Source organism: Pleurodeles waltl, chromosome 8 (genome assembly GCF_031143425.1).
Source record: "Pleurodeles waltl isolate 20211129_DDA chromosome 8, aPleWal1.hap1.20221129, whole genome shotgun sequence".
NCBI lineage: Eukaryota > Metazoa > Chordata > Amphibia > Caudata > Salamandridae > Pleurodeles > Pleurodeles waltl.
The window spans coordinates 568,130,386-568,144,994 of record NC_090447.1 but is presented as its reverse complement, the minus strand read 5'-3'; the positions used below and the strand labels follow the sequence as shown (position 1 = coordinate 568,144,994).

Genomic DNA, 14,609 nt, shown 5'->3' with positions numbered 1-14,609 from the left:
CCATAAGAATGCATGTTCAGTCGTCTACAGGCCACAGTCTATTCAAGTTAGTTTTCGGGCAACAGCCGTGGACTTATTAGACATGGCTGTAGAAAAATGGGAGGAAGACAAAAATGAGGAAAAAGAGATCTTAGATTATACCCAATCATTAAAGGAACAGATTAACAGTGTATGGGAAGATATTAGGACACACCTTGATGAGACCCAAACAAGGCAAAAAAGATACTTTGATAAAAACACAACTCTGAGAACATTCCAACCAGGGGACCGAGTACTAATATTACTTCCCAGCTCAGAGAATAAATTACTGGCAAAGTGGCAGGGTCTATACAAAGTATGAAAAATAGTAAGCTCTGTCACCTACAAAATAGAATGATCCAATAGCCCCCATCGCACTCAAATCTACCATGTTAACCTACTAAAAAAATGGGAGGAGACAAACAATTTATCAGGGCCTATACCCACAAACCTCTTGGTGAACAGGGCAAAACCTCTTGAAATTAATCTGTCTTCTCAAACAGAAGAACATACTATGAGTCTTCCCACCTTTCCTACCACTCTTTCAAAGGAACAACAAGACCAATTAAGATCTGTTCTTCTGAGTTATCAGAACCTGTTTTCCTCAACCCAAGGGAGAACGTCCCTCGTTCATCATACCATCAAAACCCAAGAAGGCAAAACAGTTCCGCTTCGCCCATATCAAATACCAGAGGCTCGGAGACACGTATTGGAACAAGAGGTCCAAAATATGATACAGTCAGGCATCATTGAGCCATCAATAAGCCCCTGGTGCTACCCTGTCACCCTAGTACCAAAACCCAATGGTCTATCCGCCTCTGTATTGATTTCAGACAGCTAAACAGTATTTCACAATTCGATACCTACCCTATACCTAGGGTTGATGAGCTGTTAGAACAATTGGGCAAGGCACAGTATATGTCTACACTAGATTTAACAAAGGGGTATTGGCAGGTCCCTTTACACCCGACAAAAAAACAGCATTCTCTACCCCTTCAGGATTGTACCAATTCACTGTCCTTCCGTGTGGACTACATGGGGCACCTGCTACCTTTCAAAGGTTAATGGACAGGCTCCTAAAGGGACACAAAGGATATGCAGTGGCATATCTTGATGATATTGTTATCTATAGTACAAATTGGAGGGACCATTTGCAACATCTACAGACAGTATTTCAAACGTTGTTCGAGGCAGGGTTAACTGTTAACCCCAATAAATGTAACCTTGCAAAGGATACTATTGCATATTTAGGGTATAGCATTGGAAAGGGACAAATACGACCCCAGGTTGATAAGGTTCAAGCAATTCTACAGATACCACAACCCACCTCCAAACGATAAGTACGCTCCTTCCTAGGAATGGTGGGCTATTACCATAGGTTCATACCCAGAATCTCTACTATTGCGGTACCTCTGACCGATCTGTTAAAAAAAAGATAATCCAACCAAATTTAGAACATTAACTCTCCACCAGCTACATAGTTTTAAGGCCCTGAGAAAAAGCCTGATGAAAAAAACAGTACTACAATGTTCTAATTTTACGCAACCATTCTTCCTACAAACCGATGCCTCCAATGTTGTATCGGAGCTGTTCTGTCTCAAAAACCCAACGGGATGTCCTTCTTCCCACTGTCTATACAGTATTAGTAGGAAATTATCACCCAGAGAGCAAAATTACCCAGTGATAGAAAGAGAGTGTTTGGCAACTAAATGGGCAATCGAGAACCTCCAGTACTATTTGTTTGGGCGCCCATTTACCCTCTACACCGATTATGCCCCTTGCACGTGACTGGCCAAACATAAAGACACAAATCAGAGGATTTTGCGCTTGTTCATGGAGCTTTAACCCTTTGTTTTCCAGATTCAACACCTTCCTGGTTCTCAGATAACAACAGCAGACTATCTTTCTAGACATCCGGTGGATCAAGGTCTCCATCAGCCCTTTTCATGGGGAAGAATGTGTGACAGGGTTGCGATATCCCAGTCTCACGAAGCTCCTACGGGGCCGATATATTCATACCTCGGGGGCACCTCAGAGGGGCTTACCGACATAAGAGTCAAACTGGATATCTGCATAAGGGAAATAAAAAACCCGGAAGACGCAAGTTTAAAAAAAGAAGAGAGCGGTGAGAACAGCGAGTTGATGGCAGTGCGGACAGAAAAAGAGGAGAGTGGTGAGAACAGCAAGTTGACAGCGGTGCGGATAGAAAAGGAGGAGAGCAGTGAGAAGAGCGAGTTGACGGAGGTGCGGCTAGTAAAGGAGGAGAGCGGGGAGAAGAGCGAGTTGACGGAGGCGCGGCTGGGGAAGGAGAAGAGCGGCCAGCGAAGCAACGTGTCCTCGCGGCGACTGGAGACAGAAGAAGATTGAGAGCCAGAACACCCCTATAGACAAGCAGGCATGCCAGGCCACACCTCTGGAGGGACATGGCAGTTACAGGTGCGTGAACAAATCCCTGGCACTCAGGGATTCTGGTGGAGGTGGGGAGGCAGGAGGAAGGACGAGGGTTTATAGAGAAAGTGACACAAGCATGTAAAGTTCGAAACACTCAGGATTGTTGGGGAACACTGCACAAGAAGTCATTGTTTTTTGTTTTTTTTTGTTCCTTCACAGGCACTTTTTGACTTGTCCTGCACTTCCCTTGCTACTACTCTAACCACCTTCCTTTCCTCCCTACACTCTAAAGTAAATAACCAAATATAAATACCGATCCACTTACCTTATTTTTCGGGTCTCTTCCCCCACATGATGGCACAACGACATGTAATGACGCCCTGGAGTACAAGTCCCTATGAAAAGAAGGTTGTAATTACTAACGACCAAAAACCCAGAGACATTTTGTTTTTCAAAGGAAGAAAACAACGAACAGAAACAGGATTTGATAAAGGAAAAGAATCAAAGAGAACAAACAAAGCAGGAGGACAGGACAATAAAAAATAAGAATGTTTTTTTTTTGTTTATCTTGCAATAATAAAATAGTTTGAGAGACTGAAAGAGGACGATACCAGTTTCTTTCTTCATTTCATTGTAATACTTACCCTTCTCTCCAGGAGCCCACCACAGGGTGGATGGAGCCCAAGCTTGTCTTATGAAAGCGGCAGCTGCTGTTGAAATGCCATTGATCTGTCCATGTCTCCGGATATTTTCCAGGCCGTAAGAACCAATAGGCCTTGAAGAAGAAGAGGATGTGGTGATCCCACTAGATCTGCCAGGAGGTTCAGAAAAAAGGGAAGAAAAGAAGAGACAGACAACTCTAGAAGGGCTGGGAGCCAAGGCTCAGTCTTTTAAATGGGAGTTACTAGAACCACTGCTGCCAATTGTCTCCAGACCTGCGCTGCAACTCTGGGGTTCATTGCAAATGGAGGGAAGGCATAATTCCTATGCTTGGACCAATCCTGCAGGAAGGCATCCGTAGCCAGGGGTCCAGTCTCCAGCTATAAAACTTGCTCAGCAGACATTTCAGTTTGGATGCAAAGAGATTTACCTGACACAGGGCGAAGGATAACCTGAAGAACTCAAGAATGGAGCCTCAAGTTGCTGTAATCCACCAGAAATTTTCAGTTCCAACCTGCCACAATGTTGTCCTTGCACGAAAGATACTCCTCCATCACATATTTTGACAAAGACAGAAATACCAAAACTCCATGGCGATATTTGCCAGGAGACATGATATGGTTCCTCCCAGATGGTTGATGTACCTGACTGTGGACACATTGTCCTTCTAAAGGAGTATGAAACAGTTGCTCTTCTTGGGAGAGAGAGACTTTATTGCAAAGGACACGTGAGAAGCTCCAAGCTATTTTTGTGCACACAGAGTTCTTCTGAGGACCATCGACATCTGGTAGTAAAGTCCCCGCACTTTTCTCCCGAGTCCCAATGTCTGGCATCGGATTCAATGACGATATCCAGACAGCCCCGAAAATAGCTCTGCCGTTCCACACTTCCATGTGCTGAAGCCATCACTTGAGTTCTTCTTGTAACTCAGGGGATAAGGGAACTAGGCAATCGTAAGTCAGGCCTTCCCGATGATAATGGATTTTCAATCTCTGCAAAGCCCTGTAGTGCAGTGGCCCCAGGAGGTTCACCTGAATGGAATTGGCTAACAGACCCAGAATCCGAGCTAAGGACCTCAAAGATACTGTCTGTTTGCACAATCCTGTCTTCAATTCCCACTTGATGGACTTTATCTTCCAATTCAGGAGAAGCAAATGTGTCATGATCGAATCCACTTGAAATCCTAGGAATTCCATTTGTTGGGACAGAATCATCAGTGCCTTTTTTGGTGTTGATCACAAAACCTAGCTGTTGCAGCAAAGTTGTTGCCCAAGGTAAATGAGTGAGAAGCAGATCTTTCTCCTGTGCCATCAGAATCATATCATCTTATAAGACGATCATCTAAATTCCCATTTACCTGGAATGTTCAACAACTGGTTTGAGAAGCTCTGTGAAAGCCTAAGGAACTGAGGAAAGGCACAAGCAAAGACACAGATACTCAAACCATTTGTTCTGCAACTGGAACTGAAGAAATCACCGCTGGGGAGTGGGGGGGGACTCGGAGATAGACATCTTTGAGATCCAGATGCATCATCCAGTCATTCTCTTGGAGTAGATCCCAAAGATGGTGAATATTTTCCATCTTGAAATGGCGATACACCACCCACTGGTTAAATTGTCTTAGATTGAGAACTAGCCTCTGACCTCTACCCCTTTTCTGTGCTAGAAAAACATTGGTGCAACAGCCTTGGGGTGCGGTCACGCATGGGCAACAGCCTATTTCATCAGACGTTTGTGAATTTCTGCATCTATAAAATTCATGTCTTGTAGGGAAAAATCGTGAGGGGGATGGGTATGTTGGACCAGGACTGAGGAAGCTCTATGTGATAACCTTGCACATTCTCCAAAAACCATACATCTGAAGAAATCATGGCCCAATTTTGAAGAAGGTGGCACAGTCTGACCCTCGAAGGAATGCCAGAAAACAGAGGAGTTACCTGTAGATTGGGCATTGAAGGCCTGGCCACCTCTGTTGACACCTTTATGGTAGCATCCACTGAACCCTCTTGATCTAGAGGGGAAGAACATAACACTGGGGGTCATGAATACCTGGGTTGAGGAGAATCAGTGCCAGGCTGTGATATAAGGCCGGTACTAAAGTAAGAATGTGGTGCTGAGGTCATGGTATTTCCCTCCGGCTTACAATCCCTTGGTCTGGAATGCCTGGGGTTCTGGCTAGGTAGCTAACAGATGCTCTATTATTTGGGAAACATTAATCTAACCCTACGGGGAGATCTGGTTAGAATGGTGAGGATGGGAAAAAAGGCTGAAATCTGACATGCGATTGGCCTCCTTCGTGGAGGCTATGTGACTGGTTAACTTATGGTGTGCAACACACGCATGGCTACACCAACACTCCTTTGCAGCAAGCTCTCTGGGCGTCTTGTCCTGACTAAACTATTTATTGGTGCCCAAACACCAGATGGGCAGATTTTCCAGCACAAATTTTCTCCCCTGTGACATATACGACCACTTGCCCTTAACCACAATGGTCCATATGGGCAAGGACGTAGAGACTGGATGCAAGGGAAGTGAGGGACAGGGACACCACACAGGTAGTGATCACCACCACAGATCAGTTTACGCAGAGAATGAGGTTTCTGTATACTCAACAGTCGACCTGTGGGAGGTCTATAATACAATCATGAGAGGCCAGCTAATTGCACTAGAGGCAGGCAAGAGAAAGGAGAGAGAGGTGGAATGCAGAAAACTTGAGGAGAAACTGCTGCAATGGGAAACCGATGATGTTGCCCCTCCATCTGGATACCTGGTCCATATAATAAAAGAGGTGAGTCATGATTATAAGGCTCTGGTACATCAGGAAGCAAGGGTCCAATTCCGAGCCACCCAAGGCAGATTATACGAGTTGGGTAATAAGGCTGACAAATTGTTAGTGTGGCTGGCCAAGAAAGAGGAGGGACAGAGATGGGTTTGAGGGGTCAGAATGGAGGAGCCTGGGTTAAAGGAGGCCCCTCGGAACATCACATAGACATTCGTTCCATATTTAGAAGACTTATACAGGGCTACGACAGATCAGGACAATGTAAAGTCTTTTATTAAGGACCTGCCAACCCCGCGACTTAACCCTAATCAGGTATAGCTGCTGGACTGAGAGATTACCAAGGGGAAGTGGGGGAAGCTTTCTCCTATCTAAACAATGGGAAGACCCTGGCCCTAGTGGCTTTCCCATAGATTCTTTAAAAATGTAACATCTAAAATAGTGAAACCAATGCTAAATATGTTTACCAAGGCCAAGGAGATGGGGTCTCTGCCACAAGACCTTAGAGAAGCAACGATCATTCTGATCCGTAAGGATAGAAAACCTCTAGAAGAGTGTGCCTCCTATAGGCCAATTTTGCTGACCAATGCTAAAACAAAAGTCCGAGCTAAAATCCTGGCCAACCACCTCACACAGGTGATAGACTCCTTGGTCGACCTGGACCAGTTCGGGTTTACGCCCTATCGGTCCACAAGGGACAATTTACAGAGGCTAATGGGTTGCTTAGCCTGCAGAAAGAGAATCTGTGAGTCGAGAGTCCTTCTGGTCTTAGACACAGGGAGGCTTTTGACTCCCATGAGTGGCCATACATGATGGCGATACTTGGCAGGATGGGCTTCAGACCATACTTTTTATCCTGGGTTGGCTTATTATACAACGACCCAGTGGCAATGGTTAGGGTTAACGGAACACTCTCTGACAGCTTTGGGTTGTCCAGAGGCAACAGATAAGTTTGCCCACTATCGCCCTTATTATTTGCTGTGGCACTTAAACCACAGGGGTCTTGGAACCGAGTGGTTTCACAAATACGAGGACTTCGATGGGACCCAGGGAGGGAGGATTTTGTCTCATTTTATGCTGATAATATCCTCCTATATCTGGGTGATCCCTCAGATTGTGTACCACGTATCCCATGTATGCTACAGATCTTCAGGATATATGCAGGACTCTGAATAAATTGTAAAAAATTGGTGGCCTTCCCTGTGGGAACCGGGGACCCAGATAGGGATTGAGACAGCCCGTTTCAGTGTGCAACTCAGGTTTCGTTACTTCAGTATCTTTGTGACCCCCAGATAGAGACTTGTTTTTCTGGGAAAACCTGACGAAAATCATGGAGGCCTACAGCCTAGATGTAGAGAAGTGGAGGAAGCTCCTGTTATCCCTTCTGGGCCATGTGGCCCTATACAAGAAGATCTACACACCTAAATTCTTACACATCCTGAAGAACACCACCTTTCTGCTTCCAGATAAATTCTTCCACATGGTGGATGGGACCACAAGGGTGCTACTATGGAATGGTGAGGTTCCTCGGATTGCCCTTTTGCTATTGACTAGGTGCCTAGCAGAGGGTCACACTGCATTCCCGAATCTTCGGCTCTATTACTGGGCCTCACAGTTGCTGGCAGTCAATGACTGGGCATTTTTGTCCCACCATGACCCATCTCTGAGAGCAGATCAACTGCTATGGCACTGGAGGGTTAACTCCACCTTATCTGTGGAGGAAATAGGCTATCCACTTCCCCTACCCCACAAGGTTGGTCAGGGGTGGCTCTTCCATTAGGGCAGAGGAGTGTCACCCCCCCCCCAGCAGCACCCGCTGCAAATCATCTTTAGCAAATGAAACGATAATCAACTATGTTTATTATTGTTTTGTTTGTTAAAGGGGCGTGGCAACTGGAGAGATCCTTCACAGGCTCCCAGTCTGCCAGGGAGCGCCCTGGCTGGATGCTTCCAGCCAATCCTGATGCTGCTCTGAGCAGCATCAGGATAGGCTGCAGGGCAGGCTGTGAGCCTGTGCCTGCCTGAAGCGACGAGGGAAAGAGGAGGGGCACAACGGAGGAGGTACGTTTTTATTTTTTCATTTTATTTTTTATTGAATGTTAATCCCCCCTGCGTGCCGCACCCAACCGCTCATTCAGAGGGAAGTAAGCCGCGACTGGGTTTGGTGGTCAACATCTGGAAGAGGGCAAGGTGTATGCTAGTGTGGTGTGGCAGATTCACACTGCAGACCCTCCTCTGGAACTGGGACCTCATGAGTGGGTTATGTGAGGTGGAGGGGCACAGAAAGTAGGATCTTTTTTTATGAATCTTGAAATTGGGTAATGTGTGGATGAAGGGAACGGTGATCTAATTTGCTGACTTACAATTTGAAAATGAGCTGATGGGGAGCCAGATCCTGAGGTATGAGCAGATGCAATATATTTTGGGGAAGTGTAAGGCCCTCGGGGGACATAGAGGAAGAAAGGCCACTGGAATACAGGGTATTGGGTGCCCCCGTGATAAAACAAGTGATTTCCCAAATCTACTCTACACTGCTGAATAAATGTCTTACATTGCTTGAACCTCTGGGAGAGAAATGGGAGAGGGACCAGAGAAGACTCAAGGTCGATGATTGGGGACAGACATGTGGGTACCTCAGCATGATCGCAATTATGGCGGTATTTGGCTTGATTGAATTGAAGATCCTACACAGGGCATGCTACACACAAACCCATCTGTTCCGCATGGGGAGGGTGACCGATGAGTACTGTCTACGGGGTTGTCAGATGAGGACACCCTACTGCACACTCTATGGGAATGACCGAAGATTGGGGCCTAGTGGGAGCAGGTAGGAAAAAGAATATCTGGGGTCCTGGGTTTCGAGGTGCAACTCACGTCCCAGCTGGTCTCGTTGGGCATCTGGAGTTAGCAGTTGTTGGAGCGACATGCCCTGCTCTTTTGTTACCTGATCCTGATGGTGGCACTTAGAGATTTGCTGCGGGTGCAGGGCTTGCCTACTGCACAGGTGTGGGAAGAGGGCGTAAAGCGGTGTATGGGAGCAGAGAAATTGCTGTACCAAGCCAGAGGATGCCCATGCAAATTTGAAAAGATTTGGGGTACTTGGGTGAAGAGAGTGTAGGAACTAAAGGGAGGTGGGAGCTGGCTGAGAGCAGGACTGGCCTGACTGTCAAGAAGAAAAGCAGGGCTCAGGTGATGGAGAGAAGAAGTCTGGGTCCGAGTGATGTAAGATGATCCCATCCAGATTATGAAGTTTTGTACGATGACTGCTATATGTTTGCTGACTTGCCTTTCACATTTGGGAGAAACTGCTATATTGTTTGTTTTCTTAGAAAATTTAATAAAAATATTGTTTTTAAAGCTAGGAGCAAGACAAGACAGCAAGGCCAAGTGAAGCTGGCCATCAAGTGCTTGTATATGAATTTAACGTAGTATGGTATGTCTCGGTAAATGTGTCTACATTCTGATGTAGAATCTGATTCAGCATTGGGTGGTAATGGAAAACCTTCAGATTTGTGGAGGAAGTGCTAAATCTGCTGCAGAATACAACAGTGGAATTCCCAGTGGTTGAGTATCCCTATTGCTGGAGTGTAACTACCAGTGGATTCTCACCCAGATTTGGGACACCTCCACCCCCCCAACTCACAGGACTTTACATTACCAATCAAAGGAGGCACTTCATCACTTATTTTAATGGGAGACAGTCCTTTAGGATGGAAGTGCAGGCTAGATTGATATGAACTCCTCCAGACAAGTTTGGCTTTCCAAATGATCCCAGTGAACATTATGTTTAGGAAAAGAAAATGTACAAGTTGGAGTGAGAAATTAGGCTTACCTTCAAGGCTGTACGTTACTTTGAAGGCTGTTTCTTCTTCACAGCACTATTATGAAGCTCATAAGTCAGGCAAACGTTCAGGAAAACAGCTTTTAAGGCAAACAGGTTTCTTCAAGGTTCTTGCAATCCATCTTTTTCTTGACTTCCTTAAGGTTTCCCTGTCCTCTTATAATCAGTTGTAAGTTCCTTTGCACCTACCAGTGCAGTTCTCTCAGGGTCTCCAAAGCACACCCATTAAATGGATCCTGTCACCTATAAGAATCCTCTTGTGTTCCTAAACCTCCTTGAACTTCCTCCGCTGTAGGTTGTCCAGAAGAAAGCTCTACAAGCAAGCATGCTGCTGTCTCTTGAAGAGTTTGTACAACTCTAAAACAACAGCCTTGCATTTTTGAAGCGTTCCTTTTCCATCCAACTCCACCTGACAACAGCTATTTATGCTAAATCAACATCGAAGTCATTCTAGCACCAAACGTTGGCACTGTTGCATGATGTCCCACAGATCAGTGGACGCAGGGACTTTGAAGTGAACCCTTACTTGAAAGAACCTGGGTGATATTTACTGGCACTGACTTAGGACTGCTGCCATCCTTCAAGTTTTCTGCATGTGTTTCCTCTGGAGGTTGAGTTAGCAAATTAATTGGACATTGTCATACAGAGTTATGACGAGTTATGAAAGGGTCTGAAAAGTTGTGCTCTCTCCAGTCATAAGTGTGAATGCGTCATTAATTAACTCAAGCTGGCTTAGAAATGTTACATGCCATGTATAAATCAAAAACGTTTAAGAGTTGAGCTTTTCAGATGAAAGGGCTTAACTTTCACACTGATGGCTGTAAGTCTTCCTCAGATCTAAAATCAATAATTATTTTAGAATAATACATGGGAGCCTGCAATCCCTGTATAAAAGCCTGACTTTAATTTCTATATTACAGGTAACTTATGACACCCCTAGTCACCGGTGAACAAATGACGTAGCTGCTCAACAGTAATAATTTATTGCAGTTGAATTGTGATGTCACAATGCCTGCTGCCAGAAACATCTGCCAATGAGAAAGGCATGCCACTGAGTCTAATTAAATGTTCCCTTTAAAAAACAAAACGAAACATGAGACTTTCTTCTTCTGCCCTGTTTTCTACATGAGCAGTGATAAGAAGAAGGAAGATATTTATGGCAACATTTATTTTTTTCCACACTTCAGGTAGATATAGGAAAGGTCTAATCTCTCTGCATGTTTCTACACATTCAGAGACACGTTTTTCTTTTCTAATCAGACTGGTATTAAATGTATTCTAATATCTTTTTGCAACAAATACCTAACTGCTTTTTACTGTGTTTAATTTACATCAGAGATTCTAATTTTATTCTTTATGTTTACAAATATCCTATCTCTTTCGTATGAAAGAGACTACACACAGGATTTAAGCGCCATGTGAGAAGGGGGATAGTGTGACCAGGTATTATAAGTAATAATGTATCCTCTGTCGTACAATATAAGGACATTGCAAGTCACCTCAGAATTCCATAACCTTATAAAGGAACTCCGCCTTTTTATTAATTGTTCTATATGGTCATGGCACTCCTCAGTGACATGAAATATTCTGATAATGTATGGTACTAGGAACTTTATCCCATATATTATCCATATTAGACATGGGTGCAACAGAATGGATGTATTGTAAAATTGCTAAGCTGCATGACATTGACTTTGAATTTTGGGGAAAATGATCCTACTTCATGATCCCATATTGGCCCAGCTAGACTGCTGCTTAGATGTTGTCCATATAAATGTTGTAATATTTATGAAGAAGTGATTGTGTAAGCTCCCAGACAATCTTCTCACAAATTCCTAAAGTAAAAATGTAGCCTGCACGATTTATACTGGATTCCTTCCCATTATATACCCTCAGAATTTATACATAACCAGTGGAGTTATGGCACAACACGTATGTCTTGATTTTGCAATTAGCCTTTTTGCTTTGTATGTACTGCTCAAACAGCAATTGCCCTTTGCCATGATCAATGACTCATCAACCGTGTATTTTTTACAAGAGTATACATTTCTGGAAAGCTTGCTGGCAATTTCAAACAGCCTGGCATGATCTGGATGGTCCTGAGAGTAATATTGCAGAATTGTCATTGAAATGCAGCACATCCAGCAGAAACAAAAACAATCTCTGGTTGTGACAGATGTGAAGCTGGGTGATGCCTAAACTATCAGAATCTACCAGTAGCACTGTACTGCTGCTTTGTACCCTATTCCAAGCAGAGTGTAAGGCCCAGAATTTTTTACAACTCCCGAAGTGAAGTGAGAGTCCATGCATGTGCCCTAGAATTGAGGTGTCAGGGTTTCTTCATACTCCCTCAGAACCAGTTTGTTTCACAAATTTAATTGGGGCACACGTTTCTCAAGAAATATGTATTTGAATCAATAGGGAAAAAATCAGCATTGACTTAACATCCACCTTCTCGAGTAAGTGTGTGAATTTCTGAATGAAATCTGTTCGGGAGCTTGCAGGTGAGCACTCTCCCTGTGCTACCTGTCTGCACTACAGAATGGGCCACACTGCCTCTGTTTCACCGCTGCACAGGTTGTGTGTGGAACGGACATCGTAGACTCCAATGGCCATGTTGTTAAGAATCATTGGAAGACGAGCCATTGTAGGATGGGACTCCACCAAATGAAAATTCACTTCCAGATCCTGATCCCTGATTCTCTCCCTTGGGTGCAGTCTCGGTATCACAACTTTCCTCAGCTGTCCTCCATTATTTGAGTTATGGATTGATCAGCAGTCTTCCAACACGATGCCATCTCTAACTATCTAAACATTTCTTCCTCATTTACTGTGTGCTAGATGTTAAGGCACTTAGAATGTTTTGTGTGTGATGTAAGCTGAAAGTATGAATGCAGTGCAATGCAGTGCAAGTAGCAGTGTGCTCAAAAGCAACAGAGACTAGTTATGCAAAGGACAATTGATTTCATTAAAAACTTGAAAGATAAAAAAAATAAAGAAATACGTCTCCTTGCAACACACATAATAAGGCGCACTAAAACACAAGTACAATTTTCCATTTTACTTTACGAGGAGGGCCATGGCTCCAGGGAAGAAAATGCAGAAATTAAATTATGCACCTCTAGCGCACTGTACCTACCAACACATTATTAGTTTGGACAAAGCTTTATTGTTGCGGGAAATGCCGGGCCCTCGTTAGTATAATAAGCACATATTGCCATAGTAGTGCCTAACACTGAATGGGGCGGTGATGATAGCCAAGGGCTGAAGTGGGCTGAGTCACTGTCCCGTGCAGTATGCCCACCACATTTAACGGGTTAATGTGAAGCGTCAGCCAAAGACACTGACTGGCAGCCATGTCAGCCTCATGGCAGCGATGTCTGCACTTGAAAAAGAACGCACAGCATTTTAGTACAGCAAAGGAGGCAGATGCCTGATTTAATTTGAGAGGTCCAAACTGTAAAACAAAAGCTCTGCAAACACCCAACGAAAATAGGGTTGCCTACCCTGGGTTTTTATTTTTAACTTTATATCAATCATTCCAATCCAGCAGTAATGTGCATATTGTTGCAAAGCAGTTTATAATAACGTAACATGAATGGCAACTCAGATGCAATGACCTTTAAAACAAGACGAATTGTATAAGTGTCCATAGCCGGCGACACGAATATAAAAACAAACAGCAAGCCATCGTCTTGAATCCGTGCATTGTCCAAGCTGTTGTTCATACTTCTGAAGTCAATAAACTGATTGTCATAGAGTTGGGTAATAACAGCACATACAATATGATTGCTAAGTGGCGCTTGTGCCATGTACGAGATAATGATCGGTGATATGATTGTGAAACAGAAATCTTGGTTCTGTTGAGAAAGATGTATGCAATTGCAAAAATTAATCTTGCAAAAACCTAAATGTAACATGGCAGCTCCACTAAATTATGTACAACAAGAGGGAAGGAAAGTACATTCAATATCCATGCAAGTGTGGCTGAATGTTCCTGGCAGCAATGTTTACCGTTGACACATTCCTATACAACAAGTCTGTTTGCCTGAGCCACCTCTTAGTGTGACCATTAAGATCATGAATGAAAAGCCTTGTCTTGTTGCTAAAATCGCTCTGTCGGTTCACAACGTGCCTTGCTTTATTAAGCAATGTAAATGCATGCCCTCTTTCAAGGTTTAGGCCTTCCGCTCTGACTCCGATCTGCTTTCTCTTTCAGAATCATTGATGGATGTGATCTGATGCCCCTGCTTGAAGGAAAACATCTCAAATCTGAACACGAGTTTATGTTTCATTATTGCAATGCCTATTTAAATGCAGTGCGCTGGCGCCCGAGACACAGTAAGTAAACGCTCATTGTGGCACACGTAATGCTTCATAAATATTAGTAGGAGAGATCGTTGGAACTTAGAAGAATCTACCCAAATTAATGATGCTTTACTTTCCTTATCACACAAAAACACACACGTTCGTTTAACACGAGGATTTTCGGAACTCAAAGCAAAATTATATTTTGCCATTTGGGCACTCGGTTTTCTGTAGCAACAAAGCCATTTCAGGTCATTTGTTGCAATCTAATGCTTTCTTGCTGCTGTTTGTGTTTTCAATGTAAGACTGCTGCTTACAATAAACATTAAGCATATGTGGCAACATTTCCTAACGATTAAGATTGAGCTTCAAACATTTTTAGGGCCGAGAATCCAAGTGCTCCTGCCTGTTGTAATCTCTCTGTGGGCTTTTAACCACACCCAGACTTGCTATTCGTTCTTTGTTGTTCTTGTTTTAAATGCTTCATTTTTATTGGTGCATTTTGTAAAATGTCCCTCCCTTTGTGTGCTGAGTTCCCTCCCAGGTTATTTCACTAAGTGAACATTTTTGTTGGCCATAACACTACGAAATGCATCCTCCTGGTACAGCATG

General features: G+C 43.9%; 1 long non-coding RNA gene across 1 annotated transcript in view; it reads left to right on the top strand.

Moving 5' to 3' along the window:
* The window catches only part of LOC138250137 (uncharacterized), a 391,073-nt gene extending 377,047 nt beyond the window's left edge, over positions 1-14,026 (top strand). Inside the window, exon 3 of the long non-coding RNA XR_011194894.1 lies at positions 13,909-14,026. This is a non-coding gene — a long non-coding RNA (uncharacterized lncRNA). The remainder of the gene's footprint in view (positions 1-13,908) is intronic.
* The last annotated feature ends 583 nt before the right edge of the window (positions 14,027-14,609 follow it).